The following is a 19,870-nucleotide window of genomic DNA, read 5'->3' as shown; positions in this document are numbered from 1 at the left end:
TTTCCCCAAACATATCCAATCAAAAATTTGAGATAGCCATTTTGTTCAGCGTAGTTGATTTATATATAGAAATTATATTTTTGAGGAGGACACTCCACCACAGCCCTTAGGGCAAGGGTTGTAAGTTATGCGCTGGGGCATATAAGATTTTTAGAAAGCGTTGTCATAAAAACTGCAGAACAGGCTCAGTCGATTGGAAATTCAAAGAGCTAGTGCCCTTTTTAATAGTCGAAAGTGATTGGAGGGCAACTAACCCCCCTCTCATACCCACCTGTTCCCCAAACACCTCAACCTTTTGAGATATTCATTTTGTTCAATGTAGTTGAAAGTTTTGAAAATTAGATCTTTGAGGATGACGCCCCCCCCCTCCACAGGCCACAGTGTTATACACTGTGGCCTGGACACCAGTGTTATAACTTCAGGACAAGTGTTATAAGCTATGCCCCGTGGGCATAAAAGGTTTTCATAGAAAGTGTTGTCGTAAAAACTTCAAAAGGGGCTAATTTGAGTGGAAATTGAAATGGATAGTGCCCTTGTTAATAGTCGAAAGTGATTGGAAGGCAAATAACACCTCTTCGATGCCGACGAACACCATTTCCCAGAAAACATCCAATAAAAATTTTGAGATAGCCATTTCGTTCATTGTAGTTGAAAAATCAGGAAATTATGTCTTTGAGGATGACACCCCCCCACATGCCTCTGCGCAAGGGTGGCATATAAGGTTTTATGGAAAGTGTTGTCGTAGAAACTCCAAACAGGGCTCATTCGATTGGAAATTAAAAGTGCTAGTGCCGTATTTAATAGTCGAAAGTGATTGGAGGGCAACTAACCCCCCTCTGACACCCACAATTTCCCCAAACACATCCAATAAAAATTTTGAGAAATCAATTTTTTTTAATGTAGTTGAAAGTTTTAGAAATTAGGTCTTTAAGGATAAAAACCCCTCCCCTACAGCCCTCAGGGCAAGGGTTGTAAGTTATGCCCTGGGAGCATGTATGGTTTTTAATGCTCTTCTCAAGCCTACCATTTCCTTATAATTTTCCCAAACACATCCAATCAAAATTTTGGGACAGCCATTTTGTTCAACGTAGTTGAAAGATCTAGAAATTAGGTCTTTGAGGAAGACAACGCCTCCACAGCCCTCAGGGCAAGGGTTGCAAGTTATGCCCTGGGGGCATATTAGGTTTTAATTGAAAGCTTTGTCATAGAAACTTGAAAAAGGGCGCATTCGATTGGAAATTCAAAGGGCTATTTCCCTTTTTAATAGTCGAAATTGATTTGAGGGCAACTAACCCCCCCTCACCTCCACCTTTTCTCTAAGCACATACAATCAAAATTTGTAGATAGCCATTTTGCTAAACGTAGAAGAAAGTCTTGAGAATTAGGTCATTAAGGATGACAACCCCCTATCCCTAAAGCCCTCAGGGCAAGAGTTATAAGTATTCCCCGGGGGGCATAAAAGGTATTCATAGAAAGCGTTGTCCTAGAAACTTCAAAAGGGGCTCATTTGATTAGAAATTGAAATGGCTAGTGCCCTTTTTAATATTCGAAAGTTATTCGAAGGCAACTAACATCCCTTCCATGCTCACGACCACCATTTCCCTTAAAACATCAGTTGGGGTTCCACCCCTTGTTTCTCTTCTTTTCAGATAAATCACCCATTTTCCTAGCTGTAATTATATCTGCCAATAAGATAATTTTTAATCCTAAGTTGAATTCTGGTTGCTAAGCTAGACTCTTTTGCAATAAGTAAGCTTTTAAGTAAATTCTATTTTTGTTTTCTTGGTCTGAGCCATTGAAAGATAAAGTTAAGAAAAAGTAGAATGGATTTTGAATGGGAGTTGAGAGGATTGGCTATGGATAAACAAAGGCCCTATGGAAAGTTGTTGCACAAAACGAATATTATTTTTGAGTTAGTCTACATTGAGACCCCGGTTGGGGAAGTTTATCCTTTTTGTTAAATGTGTGTGACCTTTCGAAGATTACAAGTAAGATATGTTCTAGGACTATGTAGAATAATTTTTCCAGGAACCCAGACAGGGTAGGAACAAAGTTACGAGATACCGTCAATACTGTATTGACAGGGGGGCTCGTTACCTCCAAGGAGATAGTTAGAGATTTTTAGTGGTGACCCGGATTTATTACACTCTTTGCCTTAGAATTTGACCATTCGACCGCTCGATCACGCTATCATACCCTGGGGCAGTGTATATTGTAAATTGGGTACTAACACACCCTATATTTACAGAACCGTTGTGGTAAGCGTGGTCATTCCATTGTAATATTTGGCGCCGCCAGGGGCTTTCCCCTCCTGTAAGTGGTTTAGCACCATATTTGCACCAATAAGGTGACACCCGTACCTTACCACCATAATAATGGTGGCAGCGAAAAAGAAGCTATCAGAGGCACTGGTAGCAAAAGAACGAGCGTTTCCGAAAAGACTGGTGAAAATTAGCCTACAGTATAGGCTATAGTTTGTAAAAATTTAAGATTTTATGAGCCAGGTTCGTACCTAGGAAAGACACAGTGCAGGAAAAAGAGTGTAACCTCTTTTCATTAACTCCTTTCATCAAGGTTAGGGCTGAGCCTAAACGGAAATTTGAGACAAAGAACAAAAAAAATACGGAATTATGAAGATCTATAATGGGCTGTGCCTTGTTAGACAATAATAAAAAAGAATAACGGGAAATTAATTGAGTTTGAGTTTACAGTTGGGGAATCTCCGTATTAGAAAGTAATTACAGGGCTTAAGAACGGATAAGAGAAAGTGAAAGTCGGTTTTTTATTTAAGTGAATTGGCGGATTTGAATATAATCTTCAGTGGTGAAGGTTAAAAGATTATTGAAGACGGCAAATTAGGAAAATTTGGCAGTTTTGTGCGCACATTTGATAAGGAAGGTGGGATGAACCTATCCTATTGATTAATCAGAATAAGTGAAGACTGCATTTGGAGTACGAGTATCCAGGGAGGATACGTTATTTGTTTTACAGGATAGTTCCCCTGTTTGAGTTTTGTCCAGCTAATTCACTAGTGGAATATTCGTGCGGTTTTCAGTTTACTTTCTTGTGCAATCCCTGTTAATTTGTTTTTTGGAGATATATATCACTTGCGTAAAATTGCTTGCTGCGAAAGAAGTCGTTATTCCCTAATGAAGTCTAGATACTCCGGTTATTTGAAAAATTGTTTAATCTCATTACACGGCCGTAATAATTCACAATAGTAATTGTGTATCATAATTTTTGCGTGTGCCAATTGTTGAACTTGCCAAGATTGACTAATTGACTAAGAGATAATATAATCGGAAAGGAGTATACGCGGTAAAATGAGGGGGTATGAAATAAACAAAGAAGATATAATATATGAAAAAACAAGACGAACTCACCCCTCAGATGCTGGGCAAAATGAAGGTGAGTTCCGAATAAAAGAAAATACGGATAAAGAACGAACAGATTCAGAAAATGAATTAAGAAGAAATAATGACAGATGGAATCAAAGTAGTCCAAATAAAAGGAGCAGTGTTGATTAGCGATCCAGCAGGGGCTCACGAAAAAGTAGTCATGTAGATATGACACAATATTTATTAAATTACATGAAAGAGAGAAAGGAAGAAAGAATAGATAGAGAGCAAAAAGAAGAGGCTGATAGAGTAGCCAGAAAACAAAAAGAAGAGGCTGATAGAATAGCCAGGAAAAAGAAAGAGGAGGCTGATAGAATAGCCATAGAAACAAGGAGGAGAATTATAAAATAGCTAGAGAGAAGAAAGAGAGACAGCACCAAGAGTTTAAAAGAACCATGAGAGGTCGAATAGAAGCCCGCTGGGGAATTCCAGAAAGTGAGATTTTATCACAACTAACTTCTAGGCTATCGAATAGCCATAATAATGTGTCTAAGAATCAATCGCGAGAAAAAGAAAACTACCAGACATTAAATACTTTTACGGGAAAACATGCTACTTCGTTGACTACGGGGGGAGGTTGACCGGCCCATAAAACAAATTGGAAGGCTGTGCCGTTCTTTCGGAAAAACGAAATGCTTGATACGCGTGTTTGAAATGTTGATAATCCACAAAAATGGGATGCGGAAGTAAAAAGACCATATATTGAAAATAAGACGCGCGAGAATGATTTCTCGGGAAATTTTTCAGAAAATAGAAAACTTGAGAATACAATTACCGAATATGAGACGCTAACAAGTACATTCCAAAATGAAGCACTGATTGTACCAGAGAAAAATGAGACGAAATTTATTGTACGCGCTTTTCCTCGTAAAGTTCGAGAAATTTTAGTACAATGTGAAAGACCAAATGTCGGAGTTCAGTTCCCATTTGATAACAAAATATTTGTTTCTGTGGTAAAAGTAAAGAAAACTAAAAGAGAGAAAACAGATGCAAAGTAGAACTGCAATAAAGAAAGGCAATCAAAGATGATGGACACTGGAGTCCAATTCATATTTCATGATGATTTATTTAATGCTACTACAAAAGAAAAGAAAACTAAGAGGGGAAAAAGAGATATTAAACGGAGCTACAATGAAGAAATGCAGTCAAAGATGGTGGACACTGGAGTTTAAATCCGATTTAACGATGATTTATTATTTTGCGTGAATGACAAAATTGAGAAAAGTAGAGGTGAAAAGAGAAATGCAAAAGAGACAAAATTTGAAGATTCAGCCTGCAATGGTGAAAAATAAAAAATTAGATGGGCTGTGCCTAGCTAACATAAATAAAATGGACAATAGGGTGTAAAATAAAAAGTTTGAGGGGCTGTTTCTTGCTAATCTAAATAAGAGGGGGGATAAAGAGGTCCATGACCCACTGAGAAAATTACAAAATTACAATAAGACGAAATAACTTAGGAGGGAGGAGAAGACCCATGACATATTAAGAGAAACTACAGATAATTATGATATAGCATCAACTAGTCAACAAAGGGTTACAGAAAGATTGAAGGGTACTGAATTTTGGGTTGGATTGAAGAAATTTGGGAAGAAAATCTGATATTGGTCTATATTGGTGATATATTATGGTGATATTGATCAATCCAAAAGAGGGTTTATTCCTTTATGAGGGGGAGGAATCCCTTGGGGAAGGTCTCCTGCGGGAAGACGTGAAAGATAACCCTTGTCCTCAATGCACAACTGGCGAAGAGGTTGTGACCCCTTTACTGAAGCCTTGTCTTTCCAGTCTTCAATATTATCTTCATCCCTCATCGCTGAGCATTATTCATTCGATTATTTTAGGGGATGGGACCCAGAAAAAAGTGATTCAAGGTTCGCTCACATTTTATTTCATTTCCCTGAACCCCTATCGTATTCCGAGACCTGTGTATTTTTGGCCTTGGATTATTTGAAATTATGCCAAGGGGTAATTTATATTTTAATTAAGGTGTGGGGTTGTTTCCACAGATGGAAATATAAGAGGCTAGTGCAGCAAATTTTTCATGATGGGTGGCATCATCGAATGAGCCAGAACGTTATTTTACGCTTCAACTAAGTATAAATTTCGTGAGAGCGAGAAATTTTTTATTTAATCATGCTGTGCAAGATTGAGTTCCACAAATCTCGTGGATTCTTCCTTCATTGAAATCCCAAGCTTGATGAATACAATTTGATGTACAGACAATAGCTTTGATTCTTTGGACAGAAATACGGAATGGCAACGGAAAAAACCAAGGGGATGGTATAGTCGTGAAGCCATAAGCCAACGGTTAGATGAAGTGGAGATGTACAAAAGAAGGAAGAACAGAAGATAGACAAGTTTGGTGATTTTGAAATTAAGTGTTATATTTGTAAGGGTGGACCAGCGTGGCGCATGGGTGGTCATTTATCTTACGGGGGTAGGTGGAGGGGTTCCACCCCTTGTTTCTATTCTTTTCAGATAAATGACCCATTTTCCTTGCTGTAATTACATTTGCCTATAAGATATGTTTTAATCTTAAGTTGGATTCTGGTTGCTAAGCTAGACTCTTTCGCAATAAGTAAGTTTTGAAGTAAATTCTATTTTTGTCTTCCTGGTCTGAGCCATTGAAAGACAAAGTTAAGAAAAAGTAGAATGAATTTTGAATGGGTATTGAGAGGATTGGCTAGGGCCAAGCAAAGGTTCACCCCTATGCAAAGTTGTTGTACAGAACAAATATTATTTTTGAGCTAGTCTACATTGAGACCCCGCTTGGGGAAGTCTATTTTTTTTGTTATATGTGTGTGACCTTTGGAAGATTACAAGTAAGATATTTTCTACAGCTGTGTACACTAATTTTTCCAGGCAACCAGACAGGGTAGGAAAAGAGCTAGGAGATACCATCATTATTATATTGACAGGGGGGTTTGTTACCTCAAATGAGATAGTTAGGGATTTTTAGTGGTGACCCGGGTTGGGATTATCCTTGGCCTTAGAATTTGGCAATTTGAACGCTCGATCACGTTATCATACCCTGGGCAGTATATAATTGTAAATTGGGTACTAACACACCCTATATTTACAGAACAATTGAGGTAAGCGCGGGCATCCAATTATGATATTTGGCGCCACCAGGGGTTTTCCCCTCCAGAAAGTGGTGTAGCACCATTTTTGCACCAATAAGTGGTGACTCCCGTATCTTTCCACTCCAGTAACATCCAATAAAAATTTTTAGATAGCCATTTTGTTCAATGTAGTTGAAAAATCAGGAAATTACGTCTTCTAGGATGACACTCCCCCACAGCCCTCAGCGCAACGGTGGCATATAAGATTTCATAGAAAGTGTTGTATTAGAAACTCAAAAAAGGGCTCATTCTATTGTAAATTGAAAGCGCCGGTGCCCTATTTAATAGTCGACAGTGATTGGAGGGTAGCCTACCCCCCTCTCACACCCACAATTTCCCCAAACATATCTAATCAAAATTTTGAGATATCAATTTCCTTAAACATAGTTAAAAGTTTTGGAAATTAGGTCTTTAAGGATGACAACCCTCCCCCTAAAGCCCTCAGGAAAAGGGTTGTAAGTTATGCCCCTTGGGCATATATGGTTTTTAATGCCCCTCTCAAGCCTACCATTTCCCCGAACACATCTAATCAAAATTTTGAGACATTCATTTTGTTCAACGTAGTTGCAAGTTCTGGAAATTATGTCTTTGAGGATGAAAACCCCTCCACAGACCACAGGGCAAGCGTTGTAAGTTATAACCTGAGGGCATATAGGGTTCTCGAAAGTGATTGGAGGGGAACTAGCTCCTCTCTCAAGCTGACCATTTCCCCAAATACATCCAATTAAAAATTTGAGATACCTATTTAGTTCAACGTAGATGAAAGTTCTGGAAATTAGGTCTTTGAGGATGACACTCCACCCAGAGACCTCAGTGCTAAGGTTGTAAGTTATGTCCTGGGGGCATAAGGTTTCTTACAGAAAATATTGTTATAGAAACTTCATTCAGTTGGAAATTGAAAGGGCTAGTCCCCTTTTTAATAAGCTAGTCAAAAATGATTGAAGGGAAACTAATCTCCCTCTCACGCCCACCATTTCCCCAATCACATCCACTAAAATTTTGGCATAGCCTTTTTTTTCAACGTAGTTGAAAGTTCTAGATATTATGTCTTTGAGGATGATCAACCCCCTCCCCATACCCCTCAGAGTAAGAGTTGTAAGTTATGCCCTGGGGGCATATAAGATTTTTAAAGAGCGTTTAAATAGAAACTTCGAAAACTTCAAAGGCCTAGTGCCCTTTTCAATAGTCAAAAGTTATTGGAGGAAAGCTAACACCCCTCCCACGACCGCCATTTCCCCGAAAACATCCAATAGAAATTTTCAGATAGCCATTTTGTTCAATGTAGTTGAAAAATTTGGAAATTATGTCTTTGAGGATGACAATCCCCCCACAACCCTCAGTTCATCGGTAGTATATCAAGTTTTATAGAGCGCGTTGTCGTAGAAACTTCAAAAAGAGCTCATTCGACTGGAAATTGAGAACGCTAGTGCCTTATTTAATAGTCAAAAGTGATTGGAGGGCAACTAACGCAACTAAAGCATATATGGTTTTTAATGCCCCTCTCAAGCCTACCATTTCCCCAAACACATCCAATCGAAATTTTGAGACAGCCATTTAGTTCAATGTAGTTGAAAGTTCTAGAAATTAGGTCTTTGAGGATGACAACCCCTCCACAGATCTCAGGGCAGGGGTTGTAAGTTACGCCCTGGGGACATATAAGGTTTTAATTGAAAGCTTTGTCGTAGAAACTTGAAAAAGGGCGCATTTGATTGGAAATTAAGAGGGCTAGTGCACTTTTAATAGTCGAAAGTGATTGGAGGGCAACTAACCACCCCTCTCACGTCCACCTTTTCCCCAAACATATACAATCAAAATTTTTAGATAACTGTTTTGTTCAACGTAGTTGAAAGTCTTGAAAATTAGGTCTTTAAGGATTACGACTGCCCCACTTCAGCTCTCAGGGCAAGGGTTATAAGTTATACCCCAGGGGCATAGAAGGATTCGATAGAAAAAGTTTTCGGAGGAACTTCAAAACAGGCTCATTTGATTGGAAATTGAAATAGCTAGTTGGCTTGTTAATAGTCGAAAGTGACTGGAAGGCAATTAACATCCCTTCCATGCCCATGACCACCATTTCCCTGAAAACATCTAATAAAAATTTTGAGATAGCTAATTGTTAAATGTAGTTGAAAAATCAGGAAATTATGTCTTTGAGGATGACACTACTCGCACAGCCCTCAGGCAAAGGGTGGTATATTAGGTCTTATAGAAAGCGTTGTATTAGAAACTCCAAAAGGGCTCATTCGATCGGAAATTGAAAGCACTAGTGCCCTATTTAATAGTCGAAAGTGATTGAAGGGCAACTAACCCCCCTCTCACACCCACAGTTTCCCCAAACATATCCAATCAAAATTTTGAGATATCAAATTGAGAACTCTAGTGCCCTATTTAAGAGTTGAAAGTGATTGGAGGGCAACTAAAGCCCCTCTCAAGCCTACCATTTCCCCAAACACATCCTATCAAAATTTTGAGACAGCCACGTTGTTCAACGTAGTTGAAAGTTCTAGAAATTAGGTCTTTGAGGATGACAACCCCTCCACAGACCTCATAGCAAGGGTTGTAAGTTATGCTCTAGGGGCATATAAGGTTTTAATTGAAAGCTTTGTCGTAGAAACTTGAAAAAGGGCGCATTCAATTGGAAATTCAAAGGGATACTGCCCTTTTTTTGTAGAAAGTGGGCTGGAGAGCAACTAACCCCCCTGTCACGCCCACCTTTTCCCCAAACACATACAATAAAAATTTTCAGATAGCCATTTTGGTCAACGTAGTTGAAAGTTTTGAAAATTAGGACCTTAAGGGTGACAACACCCCCCTCCCCTCCTACAGCCCTCAGGGCATGGGTTGTAAGTTATGCCCCGGGGCATATAATAGTGGCCTTTTTAATAGTCGAAAGTAATTGGAGGGCATCTAATCCTCTCACGCCCACCATTTTCCCAAACACATACAATCAAAATTTTTATATAGCCATTCTTTTCAACGTAGTTAAAAGTTCTGCAAATTATTTCTTTGAGGATGACCCCCCCCCCCCCAGCGCCCAAGTTATGCTTTCTGCTTCTCCAGGGGTGAGAAATTCAGGAGCTTTTCAATCAAGTCAACATGACCAAGAAGCATCCTTCGACAACAATAACGCTTTAAACCAAGAGAATCCAATGCTTCACTGTGAAAGAAAAAAAAATATCTAGATATATCATATAAAAGGTGTCACATGACAACAAATTGTGCTACAATCTAGCTTTCCTTATCACAAACATTTGGTTTAATAACAAAACTTCATTAGTTAAAAGGTCTAATTTGGAGCTCTATAAACTTTTGTAATTTATCTCACTCGTAAATGGAGTTTTTTTAAATTTAAATTAAATAATATTAATTCAGTTTTGAATGGCTTTTAACAATGCTTAGCTTGTATTTATGCACAAGAAAACTAGAGTAAAGTACACCCTTTTCTCATCCGAATTTTGCTCTTGGGGTGTATAAGGTTTTTATAGCGTTGTCGTAAAACTTCTAAGCGGGCTCATTCGATTGAAAAATGAAAAGACTAGTACCCTTTTTAATAGTTGAAAGTAATTGGAGGGCAACTAACCCCCCTCTCACGCCCACTATTTCCCCAAACACATCCAATCAAAATTTGGAGATATTCATTTTGTTCAACGTAGTTAAAAGTTCTGGAAGTTAGGTATTTTAAGATGAGAATCCCCTCAGAGCCCTCAGGGCAAGGGTTGTAAGTTATACCCTGGGGACATATAGGGTTTTTATAGAAAGTGTTGTCGTAGAGACTTCAATAAGGACTCAATTGATTGAGAGGGGCGTGAGTGGAACTTAGCTCCCTCTCACGCCCCTCTCACACATCCAATCAAAATTTTGAGATATTCACTTTGTTGTACATAGTTAAAAGTTCTAGAAATTAGGTCTTTTAGGATGATGATCCCCTCTGAGTCCTCAGGGCAAGGGTTGTAAGTTATACCCTGGGGGAATATAAGGTTCTTATAGAAACTGTTGTCGTAGAAACTTCAATAATAACGGCTAATTTGATTGGAAATTGAAAGAGCTAGTGCCCTTTTTAATAGTAAAAAGTGAATGGAGAGAAACTAACCCCCTCTCACGCCCACCATTTCTCCAAACACATTCAATTCAAATTTTTATTTATCCGTTTTGTTCAACGTAGTTAAAAGTTTTGGAAAGTATGATGTTAACGATGGTAACCCTCCCCCCCAAACCCCTCAGGGCTAGGGTTGTAAGTTATGCCCTGGGGGCATATAAGGTTTTTATTGAAAGCGTTTTCTTAGAGACTTCAAAAAACGCTTATTCGACTGGAAATTAAAATGGCTTGTGCCCTTTATAATAGTCGAACGTGATTGGAGGTCAACAAGCCCCCCTCTCAAGCTCACCATTTCCCCAAACACATCCAATAAAGATTTTGAAATATCTGTTTTGTTCAACGTAGATGAAAGTACTGGAAACTAGGTCTCTGAGGATGACACTCCACCCAGAGCCCTCAGTGCTAAGGTTGTAAGTTATTCCCTGGGGGCAAGTAAGGTTTTATACAGAAGATATTGTCGTAGAAACTTCAAAAAGGGCTCATTCAGTTGGAAATTGAAAGGGCTAGTTCCCTTTTTAATAGGCTAGTCGAAACAGATTGAAGGGCAACTAATCTCTCTCTTACGCCCACCATTTCCCCCAACACACCCAATCAAAATTTTGACATAGCCATTGCATTCAACGCAGTTGAAAGTTCTGGATATTATGTCTTTGAGGATTATCAACCCCCCTTCCCCCACACACACCCCTCAGGGGACGGGTTTTAAGTTATGCCCTGGGGGCATATAAGGTTTTTATAGAGCGTTGTAATAGAAAGTTCGAAAACTTCGAAGGGCTGGTGCACTTTTTAATAGTCAAAAGTGATTGGAGGAAAACTAACAACCCTCCCAAGACCACCATTTCCCCAAAAACATCCAATAAAAATTTTGAGATAGCCATTTTGTTCAATGTAGGTGAGAAATCCAGAAATTATGTGTTTGAGGATGACACTTCCCCCACAGGCCTCAGCCCAGGGGTGGCATATAAGGTTTTATAGAAAGCGTTGTCGTAGAAACTTCAAAAAGGACTTATTCGTTTGGAAATTGAAAGCACTAGTTCCCTATCTAATAGTCGAAAGTGATTGGAGGAAAACTGACGCCCCTCTAAAGCCTACTATTTCCGCAACACTTCCAATCAAAAATTTGAGGAAGACATTTTGTTCAACGTGCTTGAAAGCTCTGGAAATTAGGTCTTTGCCAGCGTTGTCGTAGAAACTTCAAAAAGGACTAATTCAATTGGGAATTGAGAGGGTTAGTGCCCTTATTAATTGTCAAAAGTGAATGGAAGTCGAATGCCCTCCCATACCCATTATATCCCCAAACACTTTCGATCAACATTTTTATATAGGAATTTTGTTGAACGTAGTTGAAGGGTCCTGAAATTATGTTTTTGAGTATGACAGCCCCAAACAGCCCTGAGGACTAAGGTTTTAAGTTATGCCCGGGGGCATATAATGTCATATAGACAGTGTTGTCCTAAAAACTTCAAGAAGGGCTCTTCTGATTCGAGATTGCGAGGGCTATTGCCTTTTTTAATAGTCAAAAGTAATTAAAGGCAGAATAAAACCCCCCCCCCCCCCGACACCTATCATTTCCCCAAATATTTTCGATCAACATTATGATATGGCAATTTTTTTCAACGTAGTTGGAAAGTCTGATAATTATGTCTTTGGGGATGACAACCCTCCCCCCATAGCCCTAATGACAAGGGTCGTAAGTTATGCCCTTGGGGCCTACAATATTTTTATAGACAGTTTTGCCGTAGAATCTTCAAAAAGGGCTCACTAGATTGAAAATTGAGAGGACTAGTGCCTTTTTTATTAGTCGAAAGCCAGAGGGCAAATGTCTCCTTCCACGCCTATCATTTCCCCAAACACTTCCAACAAAAATTTTGATATAGTCATTTTGTTAAGCCTGTTATAAAGGTCTGGAAATTATGTCTTTAAGAATAAAAATCCTCCAGTCCTCAGGGCAAGGGTTGTAAGATGTGACCTTGGGACATAAGTAAAATTAGCTATAATGATAAGTAGCGGGGTGTCCCCCATATAGCTATAATGATAAGTAGCGGGGTGTCTCCCCATGTAGCTGCTATAATATAAGAGAGCGGGGTGTCCTCCCATATAGCTATAACGATAAGTAGCGGAAAATCCCACCATATAGCTATAATGATAAGTAGCGGACATTACACCCGCCATACAAGCGGACAGTACTCCTTTATAGTGTCAATTAGAGGAATCGGTCAGTACTCCCTCACTGTGTCAATGAAAGATAGCAGACAGGTAGCCAATGTAGCTATAACAGTTCCGAGCAGACAGGTAGCCAATGTAGTAGCGGACAGTGTATTCATACAGTATTCATACAATGTGTAAGTAGCGGACAGTCCCCCTGCCATACAAGCAGACAGTAGTTTTTTTGTATGGATATTTCATTGTATGAATATATGAATTTTTAATTTTAATAGTTTTTTTTATTGATGTCATTTTATTGTACTCTAATGATGATATTTTTATTTTCCAATGGTACGATTTTTTACATTCTAAGTATCTTCCCATTGATTTTTATGAAATTTTTGTTTGATGTAGGAATCGAACGTGAGACCCGTGATTTCCTAAGGTAAAAGAACGACACGTTAATCGACGGAACCAACAAGCCATTGAACATATTATGATTTTAGATATACATCCAATGTATTGTTTCTGGGACATTGCCCAACTGATGTTAAGCGTCACAATATCGTAACAGGTTCATTCCATTGAACTGGAACAGGTTCAATCATATTCGATTTATCAATTTGATTTTTGATAGGTGTTAAAAGTGACCTGTTTTGGGGCATTTTTATGGCATCGTCGTGAGAATATGCATACCACGATGATTTGAGATGCATACTAGACAGACAATTTCTACTGATACTTGGGCCCCAAGTCCTGTCCCTATCTCTCAACCCTATCCCTTTGTGTATGTGTGTTTGTGTGTGTGTGTTTGTGCGTGTTTTTGTTGGTGTGTGTGTGTGTGTTTGTGTGTTTGTGTTTGTGTGTTTGTTTGTGTGTGTTTGTGTGTATGTGTGTGTGTGTGTGTGTGTTTGTGTTTGTGTGTGTGTGGGTTTGTGTGTGTGTGTGTGTGTTTGCTTTTTTTTTTTTGTTTTTGTTTGTTTGTATGCGGGTGTTTGTTTGTGTGTGTGTTTGTGTGTGTGTGTGTGTTTGTGTGTGTGTGTGTGTTTGTGGTCTTGTTTGTTTTTGTTTGTGTGAGTTTTTTTGTTTTTGTGTTTTTGTTTTTGTGTTTGTGTTTGTGTTTTTTTGTGTGTCTTTTTTTTTTATTTTATGCTTTTATAACCCATTCTTCATAATTAGCCTTAAAAAGAAGAAAAAATAGTTTGTTTTTCATGAAAAAAAAATCTTGAATGAGAACCATCAGTCCTCCTCAATAGTCTGCAGAAGAATATTTTTAAAAAATTAAATAAAAAGTTTCATTATATTTTTCTTATATTATTTATATATGTAAAACAAGAGTTGAAAAAAAAAATATAAAAAAAAAATTGTCAGAAAAAAAGAAGAAAAAAGAGTGGTCACTACAAACATTATTTTTCTAATAGTAAAAGTCGTGACACACATATCTATATCATTCCCATTTTGAAGTTTGAAAATATTAAATGTGATTTTTGTATGTTTTAAGTATATTTCATGTCATTCTGAGATATAAAAAAAAATAAAAGTTGGGGGGGGGTTGGTGGGAGGGAGGAGGGTGGATTGGAGGGCGGGTTGAGGGATCGGGGTAGGACTTGGGGCCCAAGTATCAGAAGAAATTGTTTGTCTAGTATGCATCTCAAATCATCGTGGTATGCATATTCTCACGATGATGCCATAAAAATACCCCGAAACAGGTCACTTTTAACACCTATCAAAAATCCAATTGATAAGTCGAATGTGCTTGAACTTGTTCCAGTTCAATGGAATGAGCCTGTTACGATATTGTGACGCTTAACATCAGTTGGGCAATGTCCCAGAAACAATACATTGGATGTATTTCTAAAATCATAATATGTTCAATGGCTTGTTGGTTCAGTCGATTAATGTGTCGTTCTTTTACCTTAGGAAATCACGGGTCTCACATTCGATTCCTACATCAAACACAAATTTCATAAAAATCAATGGTAAGATATTTAGAATGTAAAAAATCTTATCATTGGAAAAGAAAAATATCATCATTAGAGTACAATAAAATGACATCAATAAAAAAACTATTAAAATTAAAAATTCATATATTCATACAATAAAACATCCATACAAAAAAACTACTGTCTGCTTGTATGGCGGGGGGACTGTCCGCTACTTATCATTATAGCTACATTGGCTACCTGTCTGCTCGGAACTGTTATAGCTACATTGGCTACCTGGTCTGCTCTCTTTAATTGACACAGTAAGGGAGTACTGACCGCTTCCTCTAATTAACACTATAATGGAGTACATTGACACTGTAAGGCAGTACTGACCGCTTCCTCTAATTAACACTATAAAGGAGTACTGTCCGCTCTCTTTCATTTACACTGTAAGGGATTACTGACCGCTTCCTCTAATTGATACTATAAAGGAGTACTGTCCGCTTGTATGGCGGGTGTACTGTCCGCTACTTATCATTATAGCTATATGGTGGGACTGTCCGCTACTTATCGTTATAGCTATATGGGAGGACACCCCGCTCTCTTATATTATAGCAGCTACATGGGGGGACACCCCGCTACTTATCATTATAGCTATATGAGGGGACACCCCGCTACTTATCATTATAGCTACACTACTGACATATAGGGTTGATATAGAAAGTGTTGTCATATAAACTTCAAAGGGGGCTCATTGCATTGGTAATTAGACGCTCTTGTCCTCTTTTTAAGAGTCAAAGTGATCAGAGGACAGCTACCCTCTTGCCCCTGCACACACGTCATATTGTCGCGAAAAGTATATAATAGAAATTTTGAGATAGCCACTCTATTCAAAATAGTCTAAATATCATATAACAAGGATTTTGGGCTTAAAACAAACCCCAGAGATTATGGGTAAGGGTTGTAAGTTATGCCCAGGGGGTATTAAAGATTATTATGGAAGGAATGGTTGTTTGACTTCAGAAGAGGCCCAGTCCTTCTTCCTGAAAAAGACTATGTCAATATAAAACGAACAGAAATTAATCAAAAAAACTTTTTGCAAAAAAAAAGTTTTCCAAAAAAAAAATTAAAGAACTCCATTAAACCAAAAACGAACAAAAATAGAATCAAATAATCTACTAAGTATACAACTACCACAAGTCAGTATCAATAAATAAATGGCTTTATCCGGGTTAGGGTTAGGGTTTTATCCGGGTTGAAGCGGTAGCTAGCAACCTAGTAAGAGATGATCACGTCTCATAATAAAAACAAAATAGCCCATAACTCCTAGAACTAGAGTCAGATAAAAAAAGAAGTACACTATTAGAACCGCCTTGGCCAGTATATAGGAAACTAACTGTCCCTTGGCTTGAATAACAAGGAAAATATATTGGTTTAAAAATCAAGAAAAGTAGCTGAAACCACGATATTCTGCGCATACGGTATTTGTTTATTTTCTTTTTTCTTTTCCTCAGATTGTGGGGCACTGAAAAATCGCAGAGAGCTGTTTAACGGCTCATTTTAAAGGAAATTGCCACATGTAGTGCCTTTTGTAATTAAAAAACAACAACTTTTTTTTAAATATAATTAATTTTTCATGAAAAACTGCATTTTTCTGTAACACTGTAGTAGCTTATGTTAATATATCTGGGTTGCAGCGGTAGCTAGCAACCTAGTAACAGATGATTACCTCCTATACTAATAAATACAATAACAAATAACTCCTAACGTGAGATCGAAATACAAAGTACACTATTAGAACTGCCATGTCCAAAACTACTATATAGGAAAGTTACAATCTCTTGGCTTGAGCAACAGAGAACATTTGTTGGCTCGAGAAACAAGAAAAGTGGCTTGAACTACAACATTCTTTATCAAGGGCCTTTTTTTCATTGTTTTTTTCCTCAGCTAGTTCGGCAGTAAAAAATCACAGAGAGCATTCAATGGCTCATTTTAAAGGAAATGCTGTATCTAGTGCCTTTTGTAATTAAAAAGAAAATAGTTTTAAAATAGAGTTGATTTTTACAAAAAACTGCATTTTCATGCAAAAGCTTGAGGAATGACGTCTTAATCGTAGATTGTAACCATATATGACGTAATAAGTGAATGTAATATTTATACACGTTTATCTTTCGATAAGATAGTATAAGACATAGAGAATGGATCGATATAGTTCATTATAAATGGGGACTATGTAAGTTACATCGGATATAGCTGAAACCTAGTAAAGAACAAACACCGGCACATAGTAAATAAAAGTTAAGATAATACACTCATCTTTTCAAAAGCTGCTTATCTGGGGTATGGTGCCATACTGAGGATCAGTAATATTGTATTAATAACTGAAAATACACACACAACCAATCATTCCGACGACACACATAGCCAAAGTATTGTGTAAATCCATCGACGACACATATTGCCAATCATTCCGACGACACACATATCCTACCATACAAGTGGCACCCTATTACAACAAAATCCCTATCACACCATAAAAGTGCAGCCTATCCAATGTGCTATTGAAGTTGCTAGTCCCTCAACGAGATATGGTATTTTTTTTTTGAACAATTTTTCTAGACGAAACAATGACATTACTTTAACTGGGCCTATTTGCCATCATTTCAAGCGCAAACATAGTCTTATATCAACTGCCGCTTCGATAAGAAATTCTTGGAAATATTATTATCAGAGTTTCGTTTGCCAAGAATGTTGTTCAATAATAGATTGATATGGATTCTAATTAATGTCGGGATGAGATCTTTTTGTACTCTAATCGTATCGAGCCGATTATTGATTATTGACTATTGATAACTGATTATGACTAAAACGGGGCAGATATCATTATTTTTATGTACTTTGATCTCAAAAAATTATTTTCTTACAGTTTTGATTTACCAATAGACATTTGTAAAGAGCGATAACAAAAATAAATTGGACATAAACACTGCCATCGGGTGGCTTACGTGTTTTGTCCTTGAGGCGACTCTAATTTATTTTTTATTCTGAACATTTCGATTTTTATTTTTGAACAGAATTTTCAAACATGGAAGTTATTGTATCCTCTCTGGTATCACCTACGTCTTGCAAGCTATTAAAAAAAAATCCTGCATTGTATTATCAAAATCTTGTCAAATGTTTCTAAATCTTGTTTAATATAATATAAATCTTGTCTGAAATTATCAAACACATTACATTACAGTATTAATGTCTTACATGGTATTACCAAATCATGCTAGGTATTACACAATCTTGTCTTGCATTATCAAAGTCTTCCAAGATATTATGAGTATCCTTTCTGATATTACCTACGACTTGTACGTTATTAAAAAAATCATTCATGGTATTATGAAAATCTCTAGAAGTGTTTTCAAATCATGTGCAGTACAATCAAAACCTGGTCTGAAATTATCGAACACCTTACATTGCATTATTAATATATTACATGATATTACCAAATCTTGCTAGATATTAAAAAATCTTGTCTTGTATTATCAAAGTCTTGCAAGAAGTTATGAGTATCTTCTCTAATAATACCTAAGTCTTGCATGTTATTAGCACAATTATGCATGGTATTATCAAAACATTGCCAATTGTTTCTAAATATTGTGTGATATAAACAATATCTTGTCCGAAATTATCAAACACCTTACAATATAGTATTAATATCTTACATGATTTTACCCAATCTTGCTAGGTATTATAAAATCTTGTCTTGCATTATAAAAGCCTTGCAAGCGTCTATGAGTATCCTCTCTGATATTACCAAAGTCTTGCAAGTTATCAACAAAATCATGCATGGTATTATAAAAAATCTTGCCAAGTGTTTTCAAATCTTGGGTGGTATAATGAAAATCTTGTCTCAAATTTTCAAACACCTTATGTTGCAGTATTAATGTCTTACATGATAATACCTAATCTTGCAAGTTATTACAAAATATTGTCTTGCTTTGTCAAAAACTTGCAAGATTTTATGAATATCCTCTCTGGTATAACATAAGTATTGCAAGTTATTAGCAAAATCATGTATGGTAGTATCAAAATCTTGCTAATTGTTTACAAATATAGCGTTATAAAATCAAAATCGTGTCTGAAATTATCAAACACCCTACATTGCAGTACTAATATCTTACATGATATTACCAAATTTTACTAGGTATTAAAAAATCTTGTCTTCCATTATCAAAGTCTTGCAAGATATTATGAGTATCCTCTCTGATGTTACCTAAGTCTTGCAAGTTGTTAATAAAATAATGCATGGTACTATTAAAATCTTGTGAAGGGTTTCCAAATCTTGTTTGGTATAATCAAAATCTTGTCTGAAATTATCAAACACCTTACATTACATGTATTAAATGATATTACCAAATCTTGCTAGGAATTACACAATCTTGTCTTGCATTCATGGGCACCCATAGGTAGAATTTCAGAAGAGGCTTACGTCGTCTAATCGGCACTTCCAATACTGTATAATTGAAATCTCAAAACAAAATATAATAGGCAGTGCGACAGCACTGCCTAAGTAAAGAGTGATGTGGGTACAATATATTATTAATTTATTTTTTGGACCAGGGCACTTCTTGCAGAAAGAAATGTCATAGAAACTTCAAAAACAGCAAATGGAGGGCAACCAGCCCCCTCCGGCGTTAATCATTTCCCCAAAGACATCCAGAAAAAATTTTGAGATAACCATTTTGTTCACCGTAGTTTAAAGGTCCGAAAATTATGACTTAGAGAATAAATACCTTCCCCCCATAACCCTCAGGGCAAGGGCTGTAAGTTATGCCCTGGCGGATATAAGATTTTTTAAGGAAAAGATGGTCGTATAAACCTTGGATGGGGCTCATTTGATTGGTAGTCAGAAGTTCTACTGTCCTTCTTAACAGTCAAAAGTAACTGGAGATCAAGTAGCAGCTCCCACTGACCTCCCCCCTTACAACAATCATTTCCCCAAAAACACATCCAATCTTATTTTTTAGGTAGCCATTTTGTTCAGTGTAGTTAAAAGGTCCAGAAATAATGTCTCTGAGGATGAACCCCTTCCCCATAGCCCTCAGGGAAAGAGTTGTTATTTACGCCCTGGGGGCGTAATGGGAGTTACGCCCTGGTGGCTCGTATAAACTTCTGTGAGGGCTTATTGGATAT

General features: G+C 37.3%; 1 protein-coding gene across 3 annotated transcripts in view; it reads left to right on the top strand.

Moving 5' to 3' along the window:
• LOC148951954 (neuropeptide SIFamide receptor-like) overlaps positions 1-19,870 on the top strand; it is a 122,579-nt gene that overhangs the window by 51,332 nt on the left and 51,377 nt on the right. The window lies entirely within an intron of this gene.

The sequence above is a fragment of the Artemia sp. Qi Xiang Cuo genome, chromosome 5, assembly GCF_049724085.1.
Source record: "Artemia sp. Qi Xiang Cuo chromosome 5, ASM4972408v1, whole genome shotgun sequence".
Classification (NCBI taxonomy): Eukaryota; Metazoa; Arthropoda; class Branchiopoda; order Anostraca; family Artemiidae; genus Artemia; species Artemia sp. Qi Xiang Cuo.
This window is presented reverse-complemented; position numbering and strand designations above follow the sequence as displayed.